The 19,047-nt window shown below is 40.3% G+C and overlaps 1 long non-coding RNA gene across 1 annotated transcript in view; it reads right to left on the reverse strand.

Annotated features, from left to right (window-relative positions):
* Positions 1–19,047, reverse strand: part of LOC140623017 (uncharacterized) — a 57,716-nt gene that overhangs the window by 27,422 nt on the left and 11,247 nt on the right. Inside the window, exon 2 of the long non-coding RNA XR_012022704.1 lies at positions 3,644–3,683. This is a non-coding gene — a long non-coding RNA (uncharacterized lncRNA). The remainder of the gene's footprint in view (positions 1–3,643; positions 3,684–19,047) is intronic.

Raw genomic sequence — 19,047 nt, forward strand, 5'->3', positions numbered from 1 at the left:
GTGGAGGTTACTGCAGAAGCAACATAAGCATCAGCTTGAAACTTTCTGGAAAGATAATCCTCCCCTCCCACCACTGGCATTCACAGCTGCTAGTCAAAGACTTCATTAAAATTAAAGCCTAATTTTAATGGTATTGCCATTCTATTTCTTTAAATAGTCTGTATCTAGCCTTCTCTCTTGTTTCTTGAAAATCTGCTATGGGAACAGTAAAACAGCAAATAAAAAGGAATATAAAGACATGAAAACTTAAATATCTGTCAGGTATAAGAAAGAAAAGCTACATTCTGCTGAATCACTTCAAGTCCAATGTTCTGCAGTTCTCATTGTGAAAAAGTCTCCCAAACCTCCACAACACTAAATAGTTCCCAGATACACAAACTCAAATTTCTTCTTCATTTATATAAAAGTCATTCAACCAATATTTGTCAAAATATTTGTCAAAAGTTCCATTAGTATTAAGCACACACATCTGGACCACAGTAAGGGCTCAACAAGTATTTGCTATCATTCTTGTTTATTTATATGCCATAACATGCTATTATGTGCTAGGCATATACAATGACAAGCAAAACAGGTGTGGCTTTCCTACTACCATGAAGCTCACATGCTAGTGGCAGAGACAGATATCAATCAGATAATCATGCAAAAATTAAGTTACAAACTGTTACAATTAAGATATAACCCATTTAGGGTACGGTACTAAGAAAAGTCCAGAGTACTTTTATATCATTTTATGATTTTGAAAAGTCCTGGATATATAATTTGGACCAAATCATGACCCTTCCCCAAATGTTTTTCAAGATCCTTCTATATTACTATGCAAATTCCAAATGTAAAGTAGCCAAAAATATCTCTAAGCAAATAATCATATTTCATTACTATACTACTCAATACCAGAAATGTTTCCCCAATTGCACATATAAGAACATATTTTTTTATTCTGTTAACATTTCCAAATACAGAAACTGGAATATCTCAGTAAACAAGTCATATACATTCAATGAATCTTCCATGATTTTTCTCAGGACTTTATTAATTAAAATTAATTCATAATTTAATTATAAGCCAAATTAAAGGTAGGATTTACCTTTAAGTATGCAAACTAGGGGATCCCTGGGTGGCGCAGCGGTTTGGCGCCTGCCTTTGGCCCAGGGCTCGATCCTGGAGACCCGGGATCGAATCCCACGTCGGGCTCCCGGTGCATGGAGCCTGCTTCTCCCTCTGCCTGTGTCTCTGCGCCTCTCTCTCTCTCTTTCTGTGACTATCATAAATAAATAAAAATTTAAAAAAAAAAAAAAAATAAGTATGCAAACTACCTTCTTGAACTTTGAGTATCTCTAACATGAATTACTTTATTAAATATTTTTTATTCTCCCTTTTTTAAGCTATAAAATAGGTTCTCTGGTGACTGCACTGAAAGCCAAGAGTAAAAAAGAAAATACATGACTACAGAATGTGGAGACCCATTCTCAAACAGAATCTGTTTAATGAGAACTGGGGAAATTCAAAAAGGCCCAGGGATCTCTCCAAGGGCAGTCACACTTAAGTGTGGTAGCAGAGGAAAAAAACCTCATTCCTCCAGCTTCTATATAACAGGAGGGCCTGGGCTCTGGGTTCAGGACACACACACCCCCCCCATGTGGATTCCAACTCTACCTCTTCAAGTCTGAACTCGGAGCAAGGAGCTCAACCTTTTTTCAGTTTCAGTCTCTTGTTCCATAGAATGGGTACCTTCCTCATAAGGAAGCAGAGGATTAGATCAAAGAATGTTTGCAAATGCTTCTTAGCATAATGCTGAAACAGTAAGCACTAGTTAGCAATAGTTCAAACCTCTCAAAACTCCACTGCCTAATGAGATAAGCCCTAAAGTTATAATTAGTATAATACAACAAACAAAGTAGGACCTGAAAACCCAGTTTCTACTGCCTGTGAACTTCCACTTGGGCACAACAGCCATCTCCTAGGATTCCCCATGGGAGCAAAGGGTGGTTACTCCTAGGAAGCACATTTCTTCTGAGCCCTTAGAGGCCTCTACAGCTTGATGTCCTCACACGTTCAGCCCTAGCCCACACCACACAGAACAATTTATTACCGAGTAGAAAATTCCGCTAAACCAACAGTTCAGGCAGAACTTGCCCTCCAAACTATCTCATCAGGCATGTTACCTATATGCAATAGTAATCAATTCCAGTGTGCTATAAACTTTAAGTCACTCATGAAGAAAAAAAATCTTCAGTCATCCACTTATTCATCCATTTAAAACATTTATTAACTGCATGCTGAGTGCCAAGCACCAAGCTCCATGCTAGGCCCCAGATAAAGAGATGCTGATGACTCAGAATCTGTCATCAAAGTGTTCACAGTCTTGGAAGAGAAAGATGTTTAATAGAAATGTTCAATATAATGTAGTCAGTATAGCGAAAAAGTTGCACACAAGATCTTAAAATGCTTTTCCTTCTAGGAATGTAGCTTGGAAAGTGAAATATGCAACACTTTTCAAAGAGACTTTATTTCTTTGAGAGAGAGACAGCCCACATGTGAGAGCAGGGATAAGGACAGAGGGAAAAGGAAAGACTCTCTAGCAGACTCTGCACTGAGTACGGAGTCCAACATTAGGCTCACTCTCACGACCCCGAGATCATGACCCCAGCCAAAACCAAGAATTAATAAATGCCTGACTGAGTCACCCAGGCACCCCAAAATATTCAATATTTAAAGAAAAAAAATGTTCTTCCAAAATAATAATTTAGGAGGCAGGGCAAGATGGCACAAGAGTAGGGTCCCCAAGTCACCTGTCCCCACCAACTTACCTAGATAACTTTCAAATCATCCTGAAAACCTATGAATTCGGCCTGAGATTTGAAGAGAGAATAGCTGAAATGCTACAGTGAGAAGAGTTTGCTTCTATAAAGGTAGGAAGATGGCGGGGGGGGGGGGGGGGGGGGGGGGGAATAAAAAAGCATCCAAAGGGGAGGGACCCCTGCGAGGAGCTGGGCTAAAGGGGGTGGTGAGTGCCCCCAGGACAGGAAAGCCCAGGCCCAGAGAAGCAGGAGTTTTACCAAACTTCCCAGACTCAGGCAGGATCCCAGGAAGGGCAGGGATCCCCTCAGGCTCCCAGGGGTCACTAACAAAGGAGGTGCCCTGGGGGAGAGCATGCCACACGCCATGGGCCGAGCTCCGTAAAGGCCTGGAGTGTGTGCCCGGTGAGACCCCGGGACTAGCTCAGACAGCAGCTCAGGCGGCAGCTCTGCATGGAGGGGGCTGTGCGGCCCTGGGAGCGTGATTTCAGCGGTGCAGGCCCCGGAGCCCAGGACACTGGGGGACACAGCCCAAGATCCAGCGCTCCCTCCAGGACAGGCAGAGGCCAGGAGGACACAGGACAGCAAGGATACTCCTGCCACCGGGTGGCCCCGAGCTGTGCAGATCAGTGCCCCACGCTGCCGGAGCATCCAGACCCCTGCGGACTGAGCTGTAGTAGTTACTGCGGGAGCTGACTCCAGAGATGGACAGCTGGCTGCCGCCACTGTTGTTCCTCTTGGGGTCACCTTGTACCTGGGACTGAGCAGGGGCCTCACAGGATAAACAGCTCCCACTGAGCCATATACCTGGCAGGGGGCTGGGAAGCTCCCCCAGGGGCACACACCTGAAAAGCAGCACAGCAGGCCACTCCCCCAGAAGACCACCTAGAAGGACAGAGGAAAAGCAAGTTATTGACCAAGCAGCACTGGAAAGTTCCAGGGGAAGTCGAAGGATTTACAGTATACAGAATCAGAGGATACTACCCCTTGTTTTTTGTTTGGTTCCACCACACACACACCCTTTTTTTTTTTCCTCTCTTTTTCTCCTTAGATGGACACTGAGGCTCCTTCCACAGTTTGGCTATTGTGGACATTGCTGCTATAAACATTAGGGTGCAGGTGTCCCGGCGTTTCACTGCATCTGTATCTTTGGGGTAAATCCCCAGCAGTGCAATTGCTGGGTCATAGGGCAGATCTATTTTTAACTCTTTGAGGAACCTCCACACAGTTTACAGAGTTGCTGCACCAGTTCACATTCCACCAACAGTGCAAGTGAAGTTCCCCTTTCTCCACATCTTCTCCAACATTTGTTTTTCCTGTCTTATTAATTTTCACCATTCTCACTGGTGTGAAGTGGTATCTCATTGTGGTTTTGATTTGTATTTCCCTGAAAGCCAGTGATGCAGAGCATTTTCTCATGTGCCTGTTGGCCATGTCTGTCTTTCTCTGTGAAATTTCTGTTCATGTCTTTTGCCCATTTCATGATTGGATTGTTTGTTTCTTTGCTGTTGAGTTTAATAGGTTCTTTATAGATCTTGGATACTAGCCCTTTATCTGATAGGTCATTTGCAAATATTTTCTCTCCCATTCTGTACATTGTCTTTTTGTTTTGTTGACTGTTTATTTTGCTGTGCAGAAGCTTCTTATCTTGATGAAGTCCTAATAATTCATTTTTGCTTTTGTTTCTCTTGCCTTCATGGATGTATCTTGCAAGAAGTTGCTGTGGCCAAGTTCAAAAAGGGTGTTGCCTGTGTTCTCCTCTAGGATTTTGATGGATTCTTGTCTCACATTTAGATCTTTCAACCATTTTGAGTTTATCTTTGTGTATGGTGTAAGAGAATGGTCTAATTTCATTCTTCAGCAAGTGGCTATCCAATTTTCCCAGCACCGTTTATTGAAGAGACTGTCGTTCTTCCAGTGGACAGTCTTTCCTGCTTTGTCAAATATTAGTTGACCATACAGTTGCGGGTCCACTTCTGGATTCTCTATTCTGTTCCATTGATCTATGTGTCTGTTTTTGTGCCAGTACCACACTGTCTTGATGACAACAGCTTTGCAGTACAACCTGAAATCTGGCATTGTGATGCCCAGCTATGGTTTTCGTTTTCAATATTCCCCTGGCTATTCAGGGTCTTTTCTGATTCCACACAAATCTTAAGATGATTTGTTCCAACTCTGTGAAGAAAGTCCATGGTATTTTGATAGGAATTGCATTAAATGTGTAAATTGCCCTGGGTAACATTGACATTTTCACAATGTTAATTCTTCCAATCCATGAGCATGGAATGTTTTCCATTTATTTACATCTTCCTCAATTTCTTTCAGAAGTGTTTTTTAGTTTTAGGATATAGATTGTTTACCTCTTTGATTAGGTTTATTCCTAAGTATCTTATGCTTTTGTGTGCAATTGTAAATGGGATTGATTCCTTGATTTCTCTTTTTTCAGTCTCACTGTTAGTGTATAGAAATGTCACATATTTCTGGGCTTTGATTTTGTATCCTGCCACCCTGCCGAATTGCTGTATGAGTTCTAGCAATCTTGGGGGGGGGGGAGTCTTTCAGGTTTTCTATGTACAGTATCATGTCATCTGCGAAGAGGGGGAGTTGGACTTCTTCTTTCCCAATTTGAATGCCTTTTATTTCGTCATCTGATTGCTGAGGCTAGGACTTCTAGTACTATGCTGAATAGCAGGGGTGAGAGTGGACATCCCTGTCATGTTCCTATTCTTAGGGGAAAGGCTTCCAGTGTTTCTCCATTGAGAATAATATTTGCTGTGGGCTTTTCATAGATGGCTTTTAAGATGCTGAGGAATGTTCCCTCTATCCCTACACTTTGAAGAGTTTTGATCAGGAACGGATGTTGTATTTTGTCAAATGCTTTCTCTGCATCTATTGAGAGGATCATATGGTTCTTGTTTTTTCTCTTGTTGATATGATCTATCATGTTGATTGTTTTATAAGTGTTGAACCAGCCTTGCATCCCAGGGATAAATCCCACTTGGTCATGGTGAATAATCTTCTTAATGTACTGTTGGATCCTAATGGCTAGTATCTTGTTGAGAATTTTTGCATCTGTGTTCATCAGGGATATTAGTCTATAATTCTCCTTTTTTGGTGGGGTCTTTGTCTGGTTTTGGAATTAAGGTGATGCTGGCCTCATAGAACGAGTTTCTATCTTTCTTAAATTTTTTTTTTATGATAGTCACAGAGAGAGGGAGAGAAAGAGAGACAGGCAGAGGGAGAAGCAGGCTCCATGCACCGGGAGCCCGATGTGGGATTCGATCCCGGGTCTCCAGGATCGCACCCTGGTCCAAAGGCAGGCGCCAAACCGCTGCACCACCCAGGGATCCCGAGTTTCTATCTTTCCAAACAGCTTTGGTAGATTAGTTTTGTTTCTTTAAACGTTTGATAGAATTCCCTGGGAAGCCATCTGGCCCTGGACTTTTGTGTCTTGGGAGGTTTTTGATGACTGCTTCAATTTCCTCCCTGCTTATTGGCCTGTTCAGGTTTTCTACTTCTTCCTGTTACAGTTTTGGTAGTTTGTGGTTTTCCAGAAATGCATCCATTTCTTCCAGATTGTCTAATTTATTGCTGTATAGCTGCTCATAATAAGTTTTTAAGATTGTTTGTATTTCCTTGGTATTGGTTGTGATCTGTCCTTTCTCATTCATGATTTTATTAATTAGAGTCTTTTCTCTTTTGTTTTTAATAAGGCTGGCTAATGGTTTATCTATCTCATTAATTCTTTCAAAGAACCAACTCCCAGTTTTGTTAATCTGTTCCACAGTTCTTCTGGTCTCTATTTCACTGAGTTCTGCTTGAGTCTTTATTAACTCTCTTCTTCTGCTTGGTGTAGGTTTTATTTGCTGTTTTTTCTCCAGTTTTTTTGGGTGCAAGGTTAGCTTGTATATTTGAGTTCTTTCCAGTTTTTGGATGGATGCTTTTATTGCGATGTATTCCCCTCTCAGGACTGCTGTTGCCGTATCCCAAAGATTCTGAATGGTTGTATCTTCATTCTCATTAGTTTCCATGAATCTTTTTAATTCTTCTCTAATTTCCTGGTTGACCCTTTCATCTTTTAGCAGGATGCTCTTTAACATCCACGTGTTTGAATTTCTTCCAAACTTCTTCTTGTGATTTAGTTCTAGTTTCAAAGCATTATGGTCTGAAAATATGCAGAGGACATTCCCAATCTTTTGGTATCAGTTAAGACCTGATTTCTGACCCAGTGTGTGGTCTATTTTGGCGAAAGTCCCATGTGCACTTGAGAAGAATGTGTATTCAGTTGCATTTGGATGTAAAGTTCTGTAAATATCTGTGAAATCCATCTGGTCCAGTGTATCATTTAAAGGTCTTGTTTCTTTGGAGATGTTGTGCTTATAACATCTGTCATTTGCAGAAAGCACCATGGAAGTCTCCCAGTATTAGTGTATTATTATCTGAGTATCTCTTTACTTTGGTTATTAATTGATTGATATACTTGGCATCTCCCACATTCGGGGCATAAATATTCATGATTGTTAGGTCCTCTTGTTGGATAGATCCTTTAAGTATGATACAGTGTCCCTCTTCATCTCTTACTACAGTCTTTTGGATAAACTTTAATTTATCTGACATAAGGATGGCTACCCCTGCTTTCTTTTGAGGACCATTTGAATGGTAAATGGTTCTGCAACCTTTCATTTTCAAGCTGGAGGTGTCCTTAGGTCTAAAATGAGTCTCTTGTAGACAGCAAATAGATGGGTCTTGCTTTTTTATCCAGTCTGAAACCCTGCGTCTTTTTGATTGGATCATTAAGCCCATTCACGTTCAGAGTTACTATTGAAAGATATGAATTTAGTGTTATCGTGATACCTATTCAGTCCCTGTTTTTGTGGATTGTTTCCTTGGACTTCCTCTTTCTTTTACAGAGTCCCCCTTAATATTTCTTGCAGATCTGGTTTGGTGGTCACATATTCTTTCAGTTTCTGCCTATCTTGGAAGCTCTTTATCTCTCCTTCTATTCTGAATGAGAGCCTTGCTGGATAAAGTATTCTTGGCTGCATGTTCTTCTCATTTAGAACCCTGAATATATCCTGCCAGCCCTTTCTGGCCTGCCAGGTCTCTGTGGAGAGGTCTGCTGTTAATCTGATATTTCTCCCCATATAATTTAAGGATCTCTTGTCTCTTACTGCTTTAAGGATTTTCTCTTTATCTTTGGAATTTTCAAGTTTCACTATTAAATGTCGAGGTGTTGAGTAGTTTTTATTGATTTTAGGGGGGGATCTCTCTATCTCCTGGATCTGAATGCCTGTTTCCCTTCCCAAGTTAGGGAAGTTCTCAGCTATGATTTGTTCAAATATGCTTTCTGGTCCTCTGTCCCTTTCGGTGCCCTCTGGAACCCCAATTAAACGTAGATTTTTCCTTCTGAGGCAGTCATTTATTTCCCTTAACCTTTCCTCATGATCGTTTGTTTTTCTTTTTCCTCAGCTTCCTTCCTTGCCATCAACTTGTCTTCTATGTCACTCACTCGTTCTTCTACCTAATTAACCTTCGTCATTAGGACCTTCAGTTTGGATTGCATCTCATTTAATTGATTTTTAATTTTGGCCTGATTAGATCTAAATTCTGCAGTCATGATGTCTCTTGAATCCTTTATGCTTTTTTCCAGAGCCACCAGGAGCTTTATAATTGTGCTTCTGAATTGGCTTTCTGACATTGAATTGTAATCCAAATTCTGTAACTCTGTGGCAGAGAGTACTGTTTCTGATTCTTTTTCTTTTTGTGGTGAGTCTTTCCTTCTAGTCATTTTGCTCAGTGCAGAGTGGCTAAAAATGAGTTGTACTTGTTACAAGTGCAAACTCTTCTCTCTGTATGTTCCAGCTGTTCTCTCTTTAAATCTCAGGTCAAATTTGTAGGGTTTTTTTCCAGGATGATTTGAAAGTTATCTAGGCAAGTTGGTGGGGACAGGTGACTTGGGGACCCTACTCCTCCACCATCTTGTCCTGCTGCCGTAACTATTCTCTACTATTAGATATTAGACTGCTTATAATTTAAGTTGTCATAAACATTATGACATTCTTAGTCACACATCTTTTCAAACTAGTCCAATTATTTCTCCAAAATAACGTCCCAGAAAGTGGAATTGTTGGATCAAATGGGTATGCACATTTTTTTAAGGACTTAATTATTTACTTGAGAGAGAGTATGTATGTAAGCAGGAGGAAGGGCCTGAGGGAAAGGGAGAGAAATCCTCAAGCGGACTCCTGGTTGAGTGTGGAGCTTAACTCAGGGCTCAATTCTAGGACCCTGAGATAATGACCTGAGCCAAAATCAAGAGTTGGACACTTAATCAACAGAGCCACCCAGGTATGCACACTTTTAAAAGACTGTGATACCTATTACCAAATTACCCTCCAGAAAAAAGTTGTACCATTTAATACAACCATTTCCCTGCATCTTCACCTTCACTGTATAGGAGTGAATAGCATCACTTTTTTATTCTTTGCGTTTTTAAAATTTAATGTACTCACCTCAGCTAAAAATGTTGCTTACCACAGTCTTTTAGCAGTCATTATGACACTTCCTGAAATTAGGCAGCTCTGAGCTGCCCAATCATTTTCATTGGTGTTTGGGGCATCAGTGCTTCTCAAATTCTGCCATGCAAAGAAATTACCTGAAGATCTTGTTGAAATGCAGATTCTAATTCAGTAGGTCTAAAAGAGACTGAGATGCTGCATTTCCAACAAGTTCCAGGTGATACCAATGCTGATGGTCCATGAACTACACTTTGAGGAACAAGGAGCATAATTCTTTTATCTCGAGGCCCCTCCCAGTCCCAAAAAGACGCCCATTTCCCCAGAAGCTTCCTTCTCAAAAGTACCTTGCAAGAGTCAAATTATTCTACCACTACTCCTTGCATTGTCTTGAAGAATTCATTAAGCTTCAAAGGGCCTCAGTTTACCCATCTGAGCAATGAAAAGGTTGGAGTAGCTGCCCTTCAAGTTCCTTCCCATCTTCAATATCAAAGGAAGTTCTCCTCTCCCCAAATATAACTAGGTGCATCCTATATTTCTTCTCACTAGAACAATTTTGAGTATCTTTTTCCTTTCATGCCAAAGGACTGCACTTAAAAGTGAGGCCAACCAAAGAGCTGATATTCAAGCAGCTAGTGACATTCACTGCCACACCCCAAGGAAAAAAACATTCCTGAAAAGGCGACTTTCTTCTCCAACTGACATTTCTCCTGGTAGTGTCTGGTCATAACAACATACATGATCTTCTCTTCCCAAAAAGAACAGATTTAACAAGAACCTAAAGCTAATTTGCCGATAAAGAACAAAAACTGGAATAAGGGAAGAGATTGACAGAAACACTAAATTTGCAAATACCTTTCCAAAGAGTCTCCAGAAGTCATCTCTTGAGGAGTTCCATTGCCCTCGAAAATATTTCACTTACAATGGTTACTCCCTTCTGTTGTGTTTTTCCCCCTTGCTTTTCTGCTACATTGAAAGGTGGGAAGAAGCAGATCATGATCCTTGATGCCTAAGCGGACTGGTTATCTAAAATAGCGAAGAATCTATAGACATAGTTTCTTCTTTACCAATAATATGAAAATGCTGTGCTTCTAGTCCTGTAGGAACATCAACTATGCATTATCCACCCTAACAGGAGACAGATTTTAATGCCCTCCAGTTCAATTAAGCTACCGAATAAGACCACAAAAATGGTACTTAATTCAATTCTCTATTTCTGAAAGACTAAGCCAAAATGACTTATTTTTAGTAACAGTGCTCTTCTCCCCACCCCAAACAACCTTTTTCTCCTGCTTCTATTTACTAGCAGGGAATTTAATTTATTTACTAGGTTTTTGGGGTTTTTTTTGTTTTTGTTTTTGTTTTGCTCATTTTAATTTCCTTTGGTTTCCTTTAAGTAACTCTTTAGTTTTTAGTTTTTTTACTCTTATGTGAATTTTTTTTACGTGAACTTTTAAAAAAAAATACCAAACTCCTTTGTTTTCCTTTTACATAAATGATATCCTATCCTATTTTCCATTTCTCTTACAAAGTCAGGAGGCTTTTATTTCTTAAATTAGGCCTGAATTAGGCATGTTGGTCAACTCTAATCAATGACATCAGCCAACTTTCCAGAACATAAAATACAATAAACAAAAATAAATCAGCTAGCATCTTCCACTTTTAATATTTATGCTGCTGGCCATTACCCTGAACCCACTTCCATCCTGCAATCTCTGAGCCCTTGTTTTGAGCTGTTTTAAGTCTCTTGCTCTCCTATTGAGGTAGAGCCCTGACCAGAACACATTTCTCTGAAGAGCTGCCACTCTAATACCTCCCCATCACTTTGCAGCTTGTCAGCAGGACCCAAGCAACAAAAAGATCAATAAGAAAACAAATCCCACCTTATTAGGTCCCGTTTGATCTTAGATCCACACCATTCAAGATTTCAACTACATAATGCTGGCTCCGGACAAGAGGAACAGAGTTTTCTTATGAAAATAAATCAGACAAGCACACAGCAGAAAGAAAAAATGGATGTGCACCTACTAAAATGTATGAGAGCCTTCAATGTGGTCAGCAAGCTAATAAGCAAAGTACAATGGTTTCTTTTCCTTTCCTCTTTCGTCTTCTGCTTTCTACTCTCCATGCTCCATGCAACAAGACAAGTATCCTTCTTTCACTGAATATTTTTAAGGTACTACTTTTCAATTAGAGATGTCTTTATTTATTTTGTATGCTGACATTTTGTTTTTCACAATGAAATTATAATGTACACTAAAGATGGCAAATGCAAGTCCTAAAAGTCGCCTTGCTACAGCCAAAATAATAGCAAGATGAATATATTGTCAGGAACCTGTATGCAGCATTTCACTGATCCCCCTCCCTCCCCTAAGAGAGCCTCTACCAAGGATTACATTATTATTCAAGCCTCCTGGACTCACTCCAAATGCAGATCGCAACTACAATAGAAAGAGAAACTAACAAAAAGTGATAGGAAATGGACCTCTTACAGAACTTTAAAAAAAAAAATTAACCTTTTCAGACTTTCATTCCATCCTATATACCACCCATAAATAGACTGGCTTTCAGGAAATAAAGACTAATCCTATAGTAATAACACAAAGCTCAATTTCTCATTCCATAAAATCATCAATATTGCTTTAAAAATTGCAAGAAATCTCTTGGATTTAAGCTTTGTAATGCATTTCTGTACACCAATTCAAGAAACCTCATTAATTTAGGCGGCCTTTTGGCAGTACACCTGAAGCACACAAATATTTGGATTTTTTACCTTCAGTGGGAGTTTAAGAAAAAATTAACTTAAATTTTCAGGAAGGATTTATGAATGTGGAAAAATCATTTGACAGTAGCATGGTTTAGTTATCTAATTTGCAAATAAAATAGGCTACACAGAATATAAAAAGTAAAAATTCAAAGAATAGAGAAAGGTTTTATATAAATGATGGGGGATTTTTTTTTTTTAAGAAAGAAAAAAATCTTATGACATCCTTAACATTTATTTCTGTAATCTAATGTCAATATTCCAACCAAATGTAAGATGGAAGAGCTTTGATTTGGGAGGGAAAAAAATCCTTTGAACATTGATCAACATGCGATTTTGCGATTATTTTACCTAGACTTCACTCCCTATGCTCTACTCTCCAATCACTGGACTGAGATGCTGTTTCCATTGAGTTGGGTTTACAATTATCCTTAAACAAGTAGAACTTCAAAGGCTGCTCAATAGGTATTTTCTGTTCTTCATTAGAACTCATAAATGTATAACCTACACATAAACAAGTCACTCTACCTAATTAAATGAAATCTCTTCATCTCTATTAAAAATTTAGAAGTGCTGCTTAAGTATAAACATGTCATCTGAAAAAAGGGGGGAGGGAGAAGCTTGTAATATCCGTGAATAACCATCTGAATCTCCTTTAGGCAAAGCCATGTTAATAATAGCACACATGCCCATAAATTTTTCTAATTATTTTAATATCAGTAAAGATTGCTTAAATGTAAAGGATATTCATTGTTGGCAATAATGCCCTCAAGTATTATCTGTGTCCACTAGGGAAACATGGTCCGGGTGCTTTAATTTACTTCAAAGACTTTCACATAGCCTTTCTCTTACTTTCTTTCTCTACTATCTATACCCTGGGAGAGGTAACACAGCACTTTCTCTGACAGTTGTATCTAGATGGAGAATGGATTTGTTTGTTTACTTGCTTTTGTTGTTTTTTTTTTTTTTCAATCATATATCTAGACTCTTCAGAAGATAATTCTTCAGAAGATAATCCATAAAAGATCTAGTTTGGAAATGGAAATGTTTCTCAAGTATTTTGAATTCGTGTTGTTTCATCTGTTGTTTAAAATAGTAAAGTTTTTAAACTCTTTTGCCCCTTTTTTGAAAACTTATGGAAGAATTAGAAAGCATCTCCAGCTAAACAAAGTAGTTTAACTTATGCTCAGGGTTCTCTTCCCAGGCTCCTAAAACTCTAAAAAAAAAAAATTCTTTTCATGAAGTTTAAACAGTATTTGTAACACTGAGCTTTATGTCACAAGACTTGCCAGCATGTAAATGTTTGAGGAGGCCAATGTAGATTTTTTGAGCTATGAGGTGTTTTGTTAGAGCGCTCTCTTGTGGTAAAATGCCATCAGCATGATTTCTGTTCCACATTTTTGTAAAGGATACATTTAGTAATGCACTTCAGGAGAATTTTGACAAAGATAAAATGCAATGTGGGGTTGAATCTTTCTGGATTTTGGACCATCCTCTTCCCCCAAAAGACTTTAAAGTGCATCCACTCAAGCAAACGGGAATGTATGAGAGTTCTTAAACTATGAGAACTCTTAAAATATACACATACAGTTAATTACAAATGCAGAGCAATGTTCCTTCATGAAATGACACCCATTCCAAATTTCCTTCAGCTGGCTATGGATGAATTCCTTCCCTAAAAGCAACAACACTGTCAGATACTGACAGCATGAGGTTGATATAGTAGCTGCAGGCTAGGTGGATAATGTCACCCATCATTACCGGAGATGTCTTAAAATGCTGTGATGTAAAGTGCATGCATCTGCAAGGTGAATATATCTCCTATGCAGCAGGGTCCAGCAGCCTGAGTACTTGAAGTGAGTGTGACTTTTCTCTGATACCTCATCATATAAGGGCTGTAGGTATTCACAATGAAGAGAATGATATTGAAGGAGTAATTATAGTCAAGTATTTATGTAATTTGTTACTATGTAAAATATGAACCATGACTTCAGGCTGCTTTACCTAGAAGCCTCGCTGAAAGTAAATTTCTTTGTGATGAATCCTGCCCTTAACCAGGAAACCCGGGTTTGAATGAAATGAGGCCCTCTCTTTGACATATCAAATTTCAGGCCTTCAAGAAACCTTGGGAAATATACATTTCAAAGCTGTCATTTCACAGATTAAAAAAAAAAAAAAAAACCAACAAAGAGGTGTAGGGATTTGCCCAAGGTCTCATGGTAAAAAAACAGTAAATCTGAATTAGAAAGGGGTGTCTTATAAATAAATAGTATGACTTACTTGGCTCCATCTTCCCAAGCAGGATCCAATTCCCTATATTGGCCTGAAGTCTACCATCTGACTCAGTAGTTCCTGAATTGCTACTAAAACTTCTGTCCTGTTACTGAGTGGTCTGCCCTGGTTCTCGATAAATGACAACTATACTTTTTAAAACAAGACTAGCACCAACTGAAAACCACAACCAAACTCAATATAATGTTGAATACAAAATATCCTCCCTGGAAGTCTTTAAATTCCCATTCCATGTGAGTTCACGTATTAAAAGACTTGTCAGCCAAACTTCTTATACAAAATGTAATTAGAGTTTGTAAAGGAACTACTAATTTACCATTTTTTTTATTATATATACCACTGTCAGTATCCCTCCATGACTGACTTTATGGTATAGGAAGGTATAGGAAATACCTTTTAGTCACTTATGAAAATAAAAGTCCATAGAATGATTCAATAGAGGTAAAAGAACTAAGTGAGGTCTTAAACCAATTGCCCTCAACTGATACATTACATACAGCTGCGTTCCTATAGACTGGTTCTCTACGGTTGATGGACTTCCATCAAGATCCGATGCAATTGTAGTAGTAACAGGGACGACCACAAGATGGCACTCTTTTTCATTTTTAATTCATCGTAAGCAAAAAATAAATGTATGTCTGATTTTCACACAATCTCAAAATAAATGGGATTGTAGAGTATGCAGCTAATTTCATACACTATCATATTTAATGTTGTACCATATATCACAGTTGTGAAAATCTGCTCCCCACTTGCCTGAAGACGAGCCATGTGATGATGGAGAGCTTCTGTCTGGCTCTCCCCAAGCCCTGGAAAAGGGTATTGATAGTGCTCCTAAAGAATGCCAAGCTTTGGGAGAAAGGCTGTGTGTGTGCGTGCGTGCATGCGCGTGCCACATGCGCGCGCCACATGCACGCACACTCACTCACATGCAGGTGTATGTACATACTGCATAATTCTATATTTTTCCTAAGAAATGTTTGTCTAAAAAGTATGTTAGTTAAATTCTATCCAACTTAGAGTTTTCTATCTTCAAGGATAAAGTAGAGGCTCTCCCATGACTGTCCCTTCCTTTACAAACTCCCCTCCCAAAGGGACTTCAGGGTCTCTGACACACAGACAGTAATTCCTCTCTTGTGCATTGAAATAACAAAGTCTTTGTAGTTATCTTTAGTAGGCAGCAGACAGCATTTGATTTGACAGGAAGATGAGTGAAAAGGAAACAGCATATGGAGAAGACTTCAGTGACTGGGCCAGATTCTTCAAAGCCTGTTTCCACAGCATGCTAGTTCCCCAAACTGGACAGAAATATTTTTCTAATAAAAAATATAAATGTTGGATTTCCAACAAATGGTGCTGAAACAATTCAATGTCCATATACAAAAAAGATGAACCTGGACAGAAACATTACACCTGCACAACAATTAACTCAGAATGGATCACAGGCCTAAATGTGAAATGGAAAAATATAAAAACTTCTCGAAGAAAACATAAATGAAAAATTACATGACCTTGTGTCTGATAATGAGTTTTTAAATACAACATCAATAGAACAGCCTATGTATGAAAGACAGTAAGTTGGACTTCATTAAAATTAAAACCTCTGCTCTGTCAAAGACACTGTTAAGAAAATGAAAAGACAAGCTTGGAAGATTAGAAAGAAAATGAGAAGACGGACTGAAAGAAAATATTTGCAAAACACAGCACTGATAAAGACCTTATATCAAAAATATGAAAGAACCCTAAAAGTCAACAATTTTTTTATAAAGGCAGAATAGAAAGCAGGCAAAGGTCTGAACAGACACCTCACCAAAGAAGATATAGATGTCAAATAAGCCTAGAAAATGTGCTCAAAATCATCTGCCATTAGGGAACTGCAAGTGAAAACAAGATACTACTAAACAACTATTACAATGACTACATCCAAAACAAAAAACAAAAAAAAAAACAAAACAAAACAAAAAAAACTGGGGGCAAATGCTGGCAAAGATACGGAGTAACAAAAACACTCACTCAATCCTGATGGGAATACAAAATGGTGCAGCAATTTTGAAAGACAGTTTGGCTGTATCCCACAAAACTGAACATAGTCTCCTCATATAACTCAGCAATTGTACTCCTAGGTATTTATCCAATGAACTAAAACTTATATCCTCACAAAAATCTGCACAGATTGGAAGCAACCAACATGTCCTTTAACAGGTAAATGGATAAACAAACTGTGGTTCATCCAGACAATGGAATACTACCCAGGGATCAAAAGAAACAGTCATTAAGACACAAAAGGACATGGATATATCTTCAGTGTATATTGCTAAATGAAAGAAGCCAGTCTAGAAAAGGTACCTACAATATGATTCCAATTAAATGACATTCTAGAAAAGCAAAACTATAAGCTAGTAAACAGATCAGTGGTTGCCAGGAGTTAGGAGTGTGAACTTGAGTAGATGAAGTGCAGTGAATTCTGGGGGTGTTGAAACTATTCTCTGTATTACTGTATATGAGATGCAAATTAGAAAAAAAAATACTGGGGGAGGAGCAAGATGGCGGAAGAGTAGGGTCTCCAAATCACCTGTCTCCACCAAACTACCTAGAAAACCTTCAAATTATCCTGAAAATCTATGAATTCGGCCTGAGATTTAAAGAGAGACCAGCTGGAATGCTACAGTGAGAAGAGTTCGCGCTTCTATCAAGGTAGGAAGACGGGGGAAAAAGAAATAAAGAAACAAAGGCCTCCAAGGGGGAGGGGCCCGCGAGGAGCCGGGCTGAGGCCGGGCCGAGTGTCCCCAGGACAGGAGAGCCCCGTCCCGGAGGAGCAGGAGCTGCACCGACCTTCCCGGGCGGAAAGGGGCTCGCGGGGAGTTGGAGCAGGACTCAGGAGGGCGGGGATGCCCTCGGGCTCCCGGGGACAGTAACAGCAACTGCGCGCCCAGGAGAGTGCGCCGAGCTCCCTAAGGGCTGCAGCGCGCACGGCGGGACCCGGCGGGACCCGGAGCAGCTGAAGGGGCTCGGGCGGCGGCTCCGCGGAGGGGGCTGCGCGGCCCCGGGAGCAGCTCGGAGGGGCTCGGGCAGAGGAGGAGGCTCCGTGCGGAGGGGGCTGCGCGGTTCCAGGAGCAGCTCGGAGGGGCTCGGGCGGCGGCTCCGCGGAGGGGGCTGCGCGGCCCGGGAGCGCGAATCCACCAGCGCAGGCTCCGGAGCACAGGGCGCCGGGACACAGCCCAGGATCCCGCCTCCCCCGGGACAGGCAGAGGCCGGGAGGGCCCAGGACAGCGAGGACGCTCCTGCCCCAGCTGAGCAGATCAGCGGCCCCGCCCCGGAGCCTCCAGGCCCTGCAGACGGAGTTCCTGCCGGAGCTGAATCCAGGTTTCCAGAGCTGCCCCGCCACTGGGGCTGTTCCTCCTGCGGCCTCACGGGGTAAACACCCCCCACTGAGCCCTGCACCAGGCAGGGGCACAGCAGCTCCCCCAACTGCTAACACCTGAAAACCAGCACAACAGGCCCCTCCCCCAGAAGACCAGCTGGACGGACAACTTCCAGAGGAAGCCAAGGGACTTAAAGTACACAGAATCAGAAGATACTGCCCCGTGGTTCTTTTTTTGTTTGTTTGTTTTTGTTTTTGTTTTTATTTTGTTTTGCTTTTTGATTTGTTTCCTTCCCCCACCCCCTTTTTTTCTCCTTTCTTTTTCTTTCTCTTTTTCTTTTTTTTTTTTCTTTTTTTTTTTTTTTCTTTTTCTTCCCTTTTTTTTTCTCTTTCTCTTTTCTTTCCTTCTTTCTCTCCTCTCTTTTTCTCTTTTTCCCAATACAACTTGCTTTTGGCCACTCTGCACTGAGCAAAATGACTAGAAGGAAAACCTCACCTCAAAAGAAAGAATCAGAAACAGTCCTCTCTCCCACAGAGTTACAAAATCTGGATTACAATTCAATGTCAGAAAGCCAATTCAGAAGCACTATTATACAGCTACTGGTGGCTCTAGAAAAAAGTATAAAGGACTCAAGAGACTTCATGACTGCAGAATTTAGAGCTAATCAGGCAGAAATTAAAAATCAATTGAATGAGATGCAATCCAAACTAGAAGTCCTAACGACGAGGGTTAACGAGGTGGAAGAACGAGTGAGTGACCTAGAAGACAAGTTGATAGCAAAGAGGGAAACTGAGGAAAAAAGAGACAAACAATTAAAAGACCATGAAGATAGATTAAGGGAAATAAACGACAGCCTGAGGAAGAAAAACCTACGTTTAATTGGGGTTCCCGAGGGCGCCGAAAGGGACAGAGGGCCAGAATATGTATTTGAACAAATTCTAGCTGAAAACTTTCCTAATCTGGGAAGGGAAACAGGCATTCAGATCCAGGAAATAGAGAGATCCCCCCCTAAAATCAATAAAAACCGTTCAACACCTCGACATTTAATTGTGAAGCTTGCAAATTCCAAAGATAAGGAGAAGATCCTTAAAGCAGCAAGAGACAAGAAATCCCTGACTTTTATGGGGAGGAGTATTAGGGTAACAGCAGACCTCTCCACAGAGACCTGGCAGGCCAGAAAGGGCTGGCAGGATATATTCAGGGTCCTAAATGAGAAGAACATGCAACCAAGAATACTTTATCCAGCAAGGCTCTCATTCAAAATGGAAGGAGAGATAAAGAGCTTCCAAGACAGGCAGCAACTAAAAGAATATGTG

This window comes from Canis lupus, chromosome 32 (genome assembly GCF_048164855.1).
Source record: "Canis lupus baileyi chromosome 32, mCanLup2.hap1, whole genome shotgun sequence".
NCBI lineage: Eukaryota > Metazoa > Chordata > Mammalia > Carnivora > Canidae > Canis > Canis lupus.